This window comes from Mesitornis unicolor, unplaced genomic scaffold (assembly GCF_000695765.1).
Source record: "Mesitornis unicolor isolate BGI_N332 unplaced genomic scaffold, ASM69576v1 scaffold27706, whole genome shotgun sequence".
Classification (NCBI taxonomy): Eukaryota; Metazoa; Chordata; class Aves; order Mesitornithiformes; family Mesitornithidae; genus Mesitornis; species Mesitornis unicolor.
Genome location: NW_010193411.1, coordinates 1 through 13854, shown reverse-complemented (window position 1 = coordinate 13854; position 13854 = coordinate 1).

The following is a 13854-nucleotide window of genomic DNA, read 5'->3' as shown; positions in this document are numbered from 1 at the left end:
GAGCGCGGGGGCTGGCGCAGGCGCTGGTGTCTGGGGCAGCCGCAGCAGGGCTGGAAATGCCACTGAGGGCACTGTGCTCTGACTGCACCTCCAACAGGTGGCTTTGAACAGGGACGGCCACTTTTTAACACATCAACAGACTCCATCCATTCTGACAAACTGGATTAACCAAACCCTCACCCAAAAGCCAGATCTCCAAGTGCTCCGGAGCTTCCTGCACTCCCCAGGCTCTTTCTTCCTGTCCCCGGATTTTCTTTTCCCACAACAAAACCCAACTTTCTTCTGCAGGAGAGATGGGTACTGCTTAAGTCAAATCACCATGTTCCCACTGGGCTTTTTCTCCCTAATACACTCTACACAAAATTTCACTTATAGAAGACAAACTGAGGTTGGCCTAACCCTGCCTGAGGTTGTATTATGTTTGCAATGCATTTTAGGAGGTGAAAACATAGTATTTTCTATTATCAAGAACACACAAGAAAGCTGGCTACGTTTAAAGCAGCCCAGTGACCGAGTGATCGCAAAGAGGAGAAACCATCACGTAACTGCTCACAGTCAGCATTGCTATGGTAAAATCCAATGACTGCCGCAACATCTACAAAGTGCAATTACTTCACAGCATTAATGAGGTTTATTTCCTGTAAGAAACACACGATGTCTGAGCAGCCACGTTGTACCTCTGCAGCCGAGGCCTGATTTCGGCAGCGTGCCTCTGTCAGCGCCAGGCGCAGTCACCGCGCAGGAAACGGAAGCGCCGGGCACCGATGCTATCAGGGTCTCTCCGAAATGAACTCTGCATCCTGCTCGTACCTCTCCAGCCCATGCACGTGCCCTGCCATGCCCCGGCCCCGCTTCCTCCTTCAGACACCTGGGCAAGTTCACATTCAAGCAGGACTGACCCTGAGCAGTGCCACTTCAGTGACCGTACCCGTGGATCCACCCTGCTGCCAGGGCAGGCAAAGGCTCCTCTGCCTCCAGCCCTTCAAAGCTCCAGCTCCAGCAAAGTCTTGGTGCACGACTGAAAGCCACCCACTCTGTGTCTCTGGGTTTGGAGTAGCAGACCAACACCCACCAGTAACACCACTGAGCAGGTGCTGTCTGCAGGAAACCTCCTATTTGGATTTTCCCTGCTGACCCCAGTTCTGGCTCCCCCAGTCCTGCCTGGTGCGGAAACAGGCACACACCAAGCCCCGAGCCTGCAGCCTGGGAAGTGCTGACTTACCCTGAGCGTCAATGGGCACTGATGGCCATGGTCCCTCCCAAGAGCATTTCTGAAACTTTCCAAGGGATAACAGATGCAAATGTTTAGGAAGTGTAAACAAAAACCTAGTTGGTTTTTTTCCAAAGTATTTTTTTAGCAGCTCTGCATCCAACACTCCAAAGCCATGGGCACGGGCCACCTTGGAACCACAGAAACCTAAATGCTTTGGAAACAGATGATGAAATTGTCACAATCCTTGTCAAATATATTTCCAAACAGAATAACAAGAGAGTCTGCAGCAAAGCAGAGTTCATTCGGGCAGCTCCTGCTGCGAGCATTTGCTTGGATCCACACCTGAAAACAGGGATTTGTAGTGAAAGCGCTGACGCAGTCCCAGCCACAGGACTGAGGACAGACGACAGCCCAGCAGCGCAGACTGCATTTGCACTCAAGAAGCACAACACAGAGACCCAGTCTAAAAAAGGGCGAGGGAAAAGGAACAGGAAAAGCGAGGCCCCAACCGAGCACACACCAAACCAAACGCACCAGTTCCTAGAGACAACGGGAAACGGTCTCACCTGGCACACGTTTGCCCTCTTCTGCTCCCTGGAAGGATGCTCGGTGATAGGCAGAGAGGGACGGGGAGCAAACACCCCTCACCCAGCTCTGGGAAGAGCAAGAAGAGCATAACCTCCTTCTGAACACTGCCTTGCTCATGACCTGCACCTCCCTCCTGCCGGCAGGCTGATTTTCACAAGCGGAAACCAAAATATTTAACATTTCCACGGGGAAACGCGCTGTCAGCACTTTACAGGTTTGGGCGAGAAACACAGACACCTGCGTGAACCCCAGCGCCTCCCGTCCAGGCCGGCTGTGGTGTCCCCACAGCCATCGCCTTTCCCCTGCCCCAGGAGGGATGGATTTTTGGGACGTTACAGCCATGTCTTGGCTGTTTGGATCCTGGCAGTTAAATACTGAATCATGGCTACTATAAACAAACCTGTTTAATTTTGAACTTGTCAATGTTCTTCATGCCAGTTTTTAAGTTACTATAAACCAGGCCATGAAAAGGGGTGGATTTTTTTCTGAAGTGTCTACTAAACATTGCTCAATTTCTTACCAAAATCCCTTCATTACTCACGGCCGTGTTTGCAAAACAAACTCAAATGCAGCACTTCTTTAAAGGAAAGATGTAATATGGTCAAAAATGCACTAAAACTGACAGATCCCATCCACAATAAAAAACCCCAGATCAATAAAAAGAAGGATCCAGCAGCGAAGGCTGGAAAGGAGAGACGTGGGGCTCTACCCTTGGCTTCACCAAGGACCCGCGCTTCCCAAACTGTGAGCTGCAAACCTCCCAACGCCAGCTCCGCTCACCATCTGCTCCCTGGTGTTACACACCGTGTGCCGAGATGCTGAATTACTCAATGAAGTCGAAAGCACATTAAATACTTCCCCAATATTAATCAAACCTGTCGACAATTACACAATCGTTACGTGCGAGCTACGGGAATGCGCTGGGAAGAGGGACGGTGGATCCCAAACGAGAGCGTGTTTGACTGCAAATCGCTCCATTAATTAACAGACACCCCCCCTACGATGTGATGAGACAAACACCGTCATAGCCTTACCCTGTCAGGGTGCACAGAATTTACTTAAATCACAAAAATCACTGCCATGGACTCACTTGCCATGTCCCTTCCCCAGGGCAGTCAATCTCCATCTTCAGGGTGCACAGAAAAGCTCCTCCACTTCTCCTGGGGCATCAACCAGGAACATGAGAGGGGGAAAGGACGAGACTCAGCAGAAGGCAGTAGTGCAGTGTGACTTCAAAGATCTGAAGTACTGGAGAAACCAAGATAATACAGAGGAGCACACAAAGAGCAGAGACAAACCAAACATGCAGACAGGTATTGGAGGGCACAAAGCAGCATTGCTCCGAGATGCTATTTGAGGTGTTCAGCCAGAACAGGTAAGAGAGAGCCTTCACATCTTGCACACGTCCACTCTCAAAACCTCCAGTCCCAGCCGTGTGCTCCTCTGAACCAGGTCCAAATCCCCAGTTTCTGCGTCATTTCACATTTTCTGCGGTGCATGGTGAAGGTTACTGATGCAGGGCCAGAGCCATAAAAGCCGGGGCTAGGAGTAAAGTCCTCCAGCAACAGAGTCATCCTCTGTGACTGCAGTGCTGAGCTGAACTGGGGCTTTGGGCATGAACCGGGGCTTTGGGCAAATTAACTACAGACAAACAAGCCCGAGAAACAAATGACTTTTAAAACAGCAATGGCTCTGCTATGTGACAAAGTGATGTGACGCTCAAACACATCGAGACTGATATTCCTCAGCCTGCAACCCCTGCTGCAACCAGCTTCACGCTGAACTTGCAGCTTTGACCGTCACTGTGTTTACTCCTATGGAAGTGACTGCCGGCTTACTCATTTTAAATTGCTTTGCTACAGCAGCACTCCAGGCAAGGAACCAGGGCTCTGGGCAGCTCAAGCTTGCCGTGCTGAAACGGCTAATTTATTTTCTGTCTTCTTGGTCTGCATTTGCAGAAAGTTGCTAGGGACGTGTGCCAGCCGGCCAAAGGCCGGGGAAGGGAAGCCAGCAGCAAAACTCAAAGCCCAACAGGCTCTGCATCCCCAAATTAGCACAAAGCGCCACGTCACTGCCATTGGCAGCCTCCCCTCCGAACCCACTGCAGCACTGCTGCAAATTTAATACTAATGAGCACTGATCTGCAAACAGGAGGAAAGACATCCACCTAAACTGCGTGCAATTAGGGGAAAACAGACTTTTCTCAATTACACAGATAAAACAGCTTAATGGGAAGTCCTGCGTGGCCACGTTATGGCAGCGAATGGTGAGGAATGGCCCAGCTCCTCCCGGCAATGGCACAAGAGAGGTCCTGTCCCCCCGGCACCGTCACCCTCAGCCATTTCTCCTCCTCTAAAGCCACTCGAGCACTTCCAGCAGCAGGGTTCACACAGCTCAGAGGAGTTCTCAGCAGCTTTTTTGGAAGAAGAGAAGAAAAATACTTCCTTTCCCCTTTCCTCATCAGCAAAACATGTCAGTGTTAAAGGGCACCAACATCTGACGTAGAAGCCGTCCGTGGGACTTCCTCCATCTGTCGTCTGTCACATCCACGACTTGCCACTGAGTTTTAAGCCCTGCACATCTTTTTTCTTCCATTTTCTTTAGTAGAAAAAATGTTCTGACCTTTTTTAATACTGATTAAACCCTGGACAGACTCTAGGAGGCTCAGCCATAGAAAAACACCAACTACATTATACTTGGTAAGAATAATTCGCTGTGCTGATAGTAGCCTGGCAACGTTCTGAACTGTGTTCTTCCTGGTTTATATAATTAGAGTCAATAAGTGACATGAGGTGCATAGATTGTCACTGCAATTGCAGCTTACACTTTAATTATCTGACTGCTGCAGTAACAGTGACCAGATCCCGGCTGCTGCTGGGGCTGGATCCAGTTTGTCCAGATTTGGGATCCACCATCGAGTTTTGATGGGGACCAACACAGCTTCCTCCTGATGGAGGTTTCTTTGAAACTGGTTTGTACCTGTAGAGGTTTAAACTGCTCTTTGAATGCATTTGTACCCATCAGTGATAAATCCTAACACTAATACTAAGCCTCTAGCACTGCATCATCTATTCGCAGGGACCACTGCCCGGCTTTTCAAGAGACTGAGCTAACTCACAAATTCCAGAAAATACTGAAATTCTTTAAATCTTCCTGGCAAAGCTGCAATAATCAGTGTGAGTGCATACACTGGCTTTGACCACGCAGGCTGATCTAAAGGTCAGGTTTGCATATGCAGCCTAGAGATTTTCACTGCCTTAAAAACAATTTACTGTTTAGTGAACGTCAGCCACGAGCAACCCAAACACCTCCTGTTCCCACGCAACCACAGCTAATTAAACGCCTCTTTTAACAAGGATTTTTGAATGAAAAGCCCCACTTACCATATGGCCACTTATTAATACTACTTTGTTTATCAGTTCAAATAAAACCCCTGCAGCAATGGGTATCCATGTAGCGAGTACCTAAATACAGTTAACGATGGATGTATTTTAGCACTGTCAAGTAGAGCTGTACCTCTCGAAACGTTTTCACCGTAAATTCTAAGGCTTGATAGGAACAATGTAAAGAATTAACTTTAAATAGAGAAAAAGTAACGGTTTCATTACTTTTTATAATGAAATGAAGTCAGTTAGCACGGTGCTTCATCCTTCAGTATTCAGCTCAGTCCCTTACTGCTGCTTCCTGGAGCCCGATGGCAGAGGGGGGCAGAAACTGAATTTTCTTCTATAACAAAAAATGAAATTTTCTTCTACGCAAAGATTTTAACTGAAGGAATGTTCAAAAGCGTTATCACCACTCAGAGCTGGGGCCTGAAGGGCATCACGGTGAGGATGGTCGAGGAACAAATCTGCTCCAGGGGGCTCTGAAGTCTGGAAGTCCTGAATCGGCCAGGATTAAAAGGGCAAAACTACCCCGACAGCTCATTCTGGAATTTCCTTTATGGAAAATAAAAGGTGACACCAACCCCTAAAGGAAATAGCTCTGGCAGTTTAAATCAGTTTTGTGTGAGCCATTTCAGTATTTATAGGTCAAGCTTGATTACAACCAAAATAGGTTGTTATACAGCTGTCCTGAAACAGCAGCAAACCCCAAACCACGGGCGCTGACTGCTGCTCCCGGAGGAGCAGACGAGGAAGGGAGGACACAGCCTGCAGCACCAGCCAGTTCTGCCCTTCCACCTCATGATCATCTCCTTTATGTCTGCGAAATTATAAAATGCAAGGCAATAGGAAAAAAAAAATCTCTCCCATTTTAATATGCAAATGTGATGAACATCCGGCCTGCAGACACTCAGTTCTGCACTCTGAGCAGGACCTCAGAACGAACCACACTTAATTTGAATTAATTGCCATCACCCGCAATGTCTGTGCTTTGACTTTTGGTTAGGACACGTTGCCACCCAAGCTAAAACTCCCATTCACCTCCTTTTTCCAGGGTAACTCTGCAAATACAGCAAATATCCCCATACACCGGCACTATCACCACTGGTTTTCACGTACATTTAGGAACTTTTACACTTCTGCCCTTCCAGATGCAGTTACTGTGAACTCGGCACGAAAAGAACGCTAAAGTTTGAGCCTCTCAGCTTTTTCTGACACCTGCTAACAGCACGCTCTGCTCCAGCAGCTTTGGTGCTACCTTGGCTTGTGCTCATACTGTGTTCACAGTGAGGCGTGGAGCAAACACAGCATTTAACAGAGAGAGGCTACAGAGTACTGAAATTAGAGAATAAAGCAACATACCCACTTCCTCGGAATCACACCATTGAGGAAAGTGCCCTGCAGCACTAAAACATCTGTTGAATCAGTTCAAATGAGATTCCTGAAAAAGCTTCATTCTAAATTCGAGTGTGTTCTAGTGATCAATATGCCAACGCGGCGCATTCATGAAACACAACAAAGCCGTAACAACATTACGATCCCCGTGACTTTATAAGTGATCTGATGAGTTAAAAGCCCTAAATGCATGAATCTTTTGTAAGAAAAGCTGCCTGGAACTGTTTCAGTCCATATCTTTAATCTTAATGCTATTTTCAACTGCAATTAGCGTTATAATCCAAAGCTGAAAGCAACAGTTGGCTAAATTTACTTTATCTTCACCTGTATTTATTTCCCAAATCCATCAAGATTTCTGTTCTTCAGGCCCGTACCCAGGGACGGTGACCCAGCACAGAACCAACACATCAAACCTCAGCGTAAAGCGAGATCTGCTGCAATGGGCCTGCTCACACAGAAAGGAGAATTGCGCCAGAAATAACCTTACCCAGTGAACTATGATTTACTTTACACCATCACGTGGTAGGTGGCGTATAAAAAGATATTACTCTGCATGTCAGCTGTCTGTAATGAAATTTTTCCTCTTCTCAGCAGCCTCTCCCTACAACTTCAAGTTTATTTGCATTAGAGAAAAGAATATTACAGAAAAAGCAACATAAAAGGCCCTGCAACCAATACATCCAGCTGAACTGCTCCTCCCACATACCCAGTGCTTTCCCGAGTGAGGGTTTGTTCCCAGCTAACGTGTTAAAAATGTGAGATGTCCGATTCCACACACATTACTCACCAGCGGCCTCACTCCTGAAGCATCACAGCCATAGATACTCAGAGCTTTTAAAGAGCAGCTTTCACTGCTAGGGATTTACACGCAAAACCCTCAGCTAAATGTGGCAAATTTGAATTTTTTCAGTGTGATAACACTCCAGATGACATCATCACAGCATCCAACAAAAACCCCCAAACGTCCCAGTCAGCCTTGAATTTGCAGCTCCAGCCACGATGGAAACATGGCCACGTTTTCCTGTGATGCTCCAGCACAGCACTTGTGCAGTGCAGCCCGTGGACGTGTGCTGGGTGCTACCAGTTGCAGTGCACTTCCAAAAAGCAGGTTTTTGCAGTAACTCTGTCGTGATGGCAATTACCTATCACAGAAATGCTCGTCGTGCTCCTTACGTCAGCGTACGGCACACCAGGGCAGCACGTACTTCTGACTGCCTCATGTAAGAGATTAATAAAGACCTGTTTCAGCCATCACTGGCATGGACATAGCCAGACCTCTCGTTTCAGTGTCACAGATGAATCAAGATACTTTCCATCTTATCAATATTCAAAATAAATAACAAACCATAATGACTCAGGCCAGCTGCTCGACAGGGCTGCTGCTGCCTGGCTCCCCATATTTTCAGCCAAGCAAAGTTGGAAGGGTGAGGAAGCCAAGCCAAACACCTGCAGCCCTGGAGCTTCCTTTTCTGCTGTTAGTCCTACGTTACCTGCTTCTTCCCTGTTACAAAAGCCTTGCGGAGGGTCAGACTTTCCCCTGAGATTAAGGATTTTGTTCATCCAAAGGAAACAAATAGCAGCTTTCAAAACACACCAAGGTCTGCGCTTGTCAGTATCTGCACGTCTCACTCAGAAGAAGTCAACACGCGCTCTCCCCTGGGTTCACATGGAGCCACCACAGCTGCGCTGAGGAAGTGCCTGGTCAGGTATAGCAGGTATTTCCCAACGCCCAGCACCCGATACCTGCTGGGCCACTCGGAGCACACATCAAAACACCGTCTGCGTGCGGCCGCATCCAGACCCACGCTGAGCTGCCCCACCTGCTCCAGCCGGCTCACACGGGGAGGAACGAGCACCCTGTCACGGCCTGTGGGCTCCTGTGCCACAGGGACTGAACCTGCACAGCTTCAAACCCCACCTTGAGCTGGATGTACCGGCTACTACACTGCTGTGAGAAGTTATGAAGCCCAAAGTGATCGGTAGTCAAAATTAGGGAGGGTTTCTAGTATCCCATTTCTTCACACACACCCCTCAAAGGATCCTCCCTCAGCAGATGAATGCAATTTAAGTTTAAACACACCATTTCTGATTAGGAATGTAACTCAGTGCCTGCTCCTTGAACACCACCCATCTTCCCACAGCCTCCTCATTTTAATATCATTAATGGGCTACCTTGATTGCTGCAGTGGGAGAACCGATCTCTCAATAACCAGTTTCTGTCCTGGTCAGAGCTCTGGATCTCGAAACTTGTTTCACACCAAACCTGGCAGCAAAATGGCACCAGTGGGTCCAGCACCAGAACAGAAAGCAGAAACACCAGCAGCTGAGCAGGTAAGGGCTGTCCTGACTGATGCTCCGTCACCAGGGTCTACACAGCTTCTCCCTGCACTCCCCTTTCTCCAGAAGGGAACTCCGCAAATAGGCAATAATTAACAAAATTACCACTATCACAAGTATCTTCTAATAACGAGCCGTTTATCTCCTAATGGTTTCAGCCAACATGTAAACTCAACTCACAGGTGATGTCTGAAAAGTCACCAACACAACAAGCAAAGCCAAGTGAAAAGAAATCAGTGAAGACCCTAAACAAGTGAAAAAACAAGTAGTGAAGATCCTAAATTTGTTACAACAGAAAGGCAGCTCAATATAAACTCCTATAGATGCAGGCTGCTCCTTGCAAGTAACACTGTTAGCGCTGAGGACAGAGCAAATATTCACCTATTTATCCAGCATCCAGAATAAGCTGCAGGCCAGAAGGAACAGGCAAAGCTGAGAGCCACCACATCACCTCCACTGCAGCCCCAGCACGACAACGATGCTGCCCTGGGTCAGCCGTGCCAGGAGCTGCAGTTTCTCCTCTTCACAACTCCCCTCTGCCAGTGCCGGTACCTGCACCACCACACCACGAGGACGGCAAGAACTGATCTGGCTGAAAACTACACACGATTTCGGAGCAGAACCGGCCAGCAAGGTGAGACCTGGGCACCACAACCTCCTGCCAAGTCACTTCCAACACAGACTTGTCTCCAACACAAATCTAAACTGAACTTGAACTATCCAAGAACATTTAAATAAGTTATCATTGCTGCAATGACTTTCCCAGGTGGTGCAGGACTTCCAGGGAAGAAAGCTAAAAGCTACACTGAATTAATGTCATATGGCTAGGTACTGTTTTCTCAACATGCAGGTTGCAAGGATGTATACAGGTGAATCAAAGGTTATTTCTATTTCAACATACTTATATTAAAAGTGTACCCACAGATACTTTACATCAGATTTTTATTTTTATGTCCTTCTTACTCAGAAGCTATTAATGAAAGTATATCTTCTTCACGCTTACTTTAATCCTTTCTCTTCTGGTATATTATTTCAACAGCTCTTCATTTAACCAACACGGATTTTCTTTTTCATTCTAAAATTGGTGCAGAGGAACCTCAACTGGCCCAGTCAGGCTCCTGCCCAGTTCTTGCTCCCAAGTGTTCCTGAATGCTCAACAATAAAAATTCAACAGCAAAGCAAAGGAGTTAAATCTACGACTTGCATAAGCACTCTAATCTTACTGTACAGGTGCAGAGGATGAGTTACCTACTGCTACTTCTAACTGAACAGCTTAAAAAGAAGTCAACCATTCTGGGAAATGTTTTACCTTCAAGAACAGTGCCTCTCTTCTTGGACTGACTAATTCAATTTATGACTTGTATACGTAGGATTGAAATAAGTTCATCTTCACAACTGTGTGCTCTATTTTAACTGAAATACACTGAACTGGATGGTATTTGCAGCAGTGCGAAGCATCCTGTACTGTGTCTGCTGAAGAGCAGCCAGGGGCCAATGCAGCTGCAGCCTCCTTCAAACCTGCACTTCACGAGCAGAGCTTTGGGTCCTCCTTCATCCTCGGAAAAGCTGTCTGAGAGATCAACTTTTCAGGACATGAATTTATACTCTGAGAGCAGACTAGGAATCCAAATAATCTCAAATCCTGGCTGCCACCAGACCTCAGTACTGCAGCAAATAAAACCAAACCTCTCACACGAGCTTTAGCATCTGGACAAGCCAGACTGGGTCAAACGGGACAGCTGGGCAAGACTCACTTTTCTTTCCAACCTCCCCAAATCCTTACTTTCCTCGGCCGTTAAGTGTCATATTTCCAGGCTCAGAAGCTTCTGCAAAGTGCCTAAGTCAAAATTTGATCCTAGGATTTGCGAGCACCCCTTTAGAAAGATGCTATCAGTAAAACTCTGTTTAAGTTCCTATTAAATAAGAGTAAAACCAAATCAAGAACTACTTCAGAGACCAGCATAACATGAACTCAGGCTGTACGCTAGCCACCATCCCCACTATTTCCTCTTAAAAAAAAACAAAAAACCCAAAACAAACCCTACCTCAAATTAATGCCAAAAAAAAATCCAAGCACAGCCCCAGGAGTTGACCGAGTTTTAAAGTCAGGGATCTCTTGAATCTGCTTCTGCAGAATTAAACACACAAAGCTACCAGAAGTGTATTAATGTTTAACATAATCTCGCTCATCAGAGTTGAAAAGAAAGCAATGAGGTAGGAAGGCACCCATATAATCCTAAAAAAGAGCGGATCGGGTCCCCAGCTGACCCAGCCCAGAACCGATTTCGGCAGGCCAAGGAGAAAGCTGAATTTCAAACAGCTACGAGCAAAAACATCTCAAACACAGAGTAAAGACTGGAACTTCACGTATGTTCAGAAGATTCACTTCCTTCTCTCTGCCATCAACAGATAACATGTTCCTGTTTCCTGAATATTAGGATTCCTCTTTAACGATGCTTTTTAAGAGCCTCTATAAAGTTGCACAGAAGCAACCTGTTCTCTAAATGCAAAGCACAAGTCCAAAGTGCCACCAAGCACACTGGCACAAGAAAATACCCTGCAATATATAGCACAAACAAACGTTTAGAGTTGTTTATACCTAAGACTATGATTCAATATACAATTAAAACTCTTATGCTGGAGTATGTCCTCATGTTACACGACTACTATCCAATTACATTTCAGTTTTTTAAGAACAGCCCTCAGACTGGATGAACAGCCACGAAATGTATCGCAAATAGTCTGTGTCTGTATATTTGCAGCTTAGGGTTTCAAATACAAACCATTTTGATAAACTGCGTAAACATCGGTCTCCAAATAAAAGCATTAACGTGTCACTGGCATTATCCTGTGCTGGTAATTCAGTCCGTTTGGCACGCAGGCCTCTTAAAATCTTCAGCAAAGCTACTTACCCTAAAAACGGCCACAGCAGAGCCCAGACACGTGAGGGCAGACACCGCTCTGAGCTTCCCCTGTGCCCTCAGAGCCGCGGCTCCTGGGTCTGCAGCACCAGCGGGGCCTGCAAAGCACCATCGAGGGTGGTTTTACAGCCTGCGTGGTCCCTGATCAGACCAACTGCACTCTTCCGGACACTCTCTCCTACGTTTACAAAGAAATATCTGCTTCTGAGAAGTTTAACTCAGTTTTCTGTGGCCGATCTGAGTCGGAGAGAACACCAGCGCTCCTCTCCTCCTGGTGTGTAGAAAATACTGCACATGAAAACAGATTATTTTTAGCAGCAGCGTATGCGAGCACAGCACTTCCTGTCGACTCCACCTTGAAGAACGACATACATACACTCATTCTCATTTCCAAAACTAGGATTTCACAACTTCTGCTACCCGGCACAACACAGAGGAGGAAGGGACGATCTGCTGAGAGCTGCAAGGGACAATTTCCCACTTTCTAACTCGGCAGTCAAAACTTCTGTCGGAATACACTGTCGGTCTTCAGGCAGTCACGTCAACAAACCAATGGCATTTTTTTTCTGCCACAGTGATGAACAGAACATTAAATGTTTTTATTTATTACACTGATCTTTTCCATAGCAACAGGATGTGAACATGGCATTCCCAGCATAATGAAGTCACTACAGCAATGTGATAATGATGTCAGAATAATCAGACAGCATTTCCAGCTTGGGCCATGGGGAAATGCACTGCTTCTATAAAGTAAAAAAGTTGCAGATATCACAAAGGCAAGGGAGCTCCATCTAAAACTTCCCTTTAAGTCACCTCATTTCTGACAGCTTCTCATTAACAGCACAGACCTTGGCTAACGCACTACTTTACTTCTCCATGGCTTCATCCATTACTGCCTGAAAGTCTCAGGAACTCCCACATTAAATCCCTTGCAGAATCTGACTGATCTGCCAGCACCAGTGAGAGCTAATGACGTGTCAGTAAGAAAAAGAACGACAAAACTCACAACGGTGAAGCATTTCGGAGCAGACAGCCACTCTCGGCGACACAGCTGGTTTCCTCAATTCATCACTCTTTAGGTGGAGTTATACTACCACTCAGACAGAATTACAAAAGCAACAGAAATTACAGCACTGATACAATACTCCGAGGGCAGACAGGCGTTTTCAAGTCAAAAGACTATTTTAAGAAATATTATCTCCCTTGTTAAGCTACTGAAAGGTAAAAGACAGTTTTCATGCTTTGCCCTTCCTGTTTGCGGCTCTTTCCAAGCTGCGCACAAAGCAAAACCCAAGCGCCAATTTCAGTTCTGCATCGGTTGCTATCGACTGGAGGTGTCCAAACCCCAGCCCTCATGCTGAGAAAGCTTCACAGAAACCCTTGCAAGAAAACCACCCCTATTATAGCTCAAATACTGTAAGCAAAGACACTAATTAACAAGAAGTATCTAAACACAAAAGTTTCCTTAAACAGAGAACAGTTCTTCTTTAAACTGTCTCTTTAAAGCAATTTAAGGAAGCGCAATAAGCCATTTCAGAGCTGAAGTGGTCCAAGACAACCCGTGGGCCCGGAGGCCAAGGCGATGCTCTGCACAGCTCCAGAGGGGCTGCTTAGCACCTGCTTCGAGCCCCAAACCGACCCCTTGCCCTGGTTCCACCAAGTTCCAAGTTCCACCTTGTTCCTGCCCAAACCTCCAGGGCAGTGAAGTTGGGGGGGCTGGTGAAGGTTGGCCCTCCCCACCCCAGCCACTTGCCCCAGCCCACCCAAAAGCCGTTCACCCACGTCCCTCCGGCCTCACTCTCCGTTTACCTCCAGCGGCTTCGGGGCCGACGGGGCACACGCGTCCTGCGCCCCTTTACATCGCGGGCAACAGCGAGACGGGGCGCGCTCCCCTCGACGCCCGGCGCACACCTGACTACACGAAACACCAGAAGAATTTTGGTTATTTCCCGAGGCACGGTGACACCCTTCGCGGCGCCGAAGGCCAACCGCCCCCGCCTCGGTCCCGGCAGCCTCC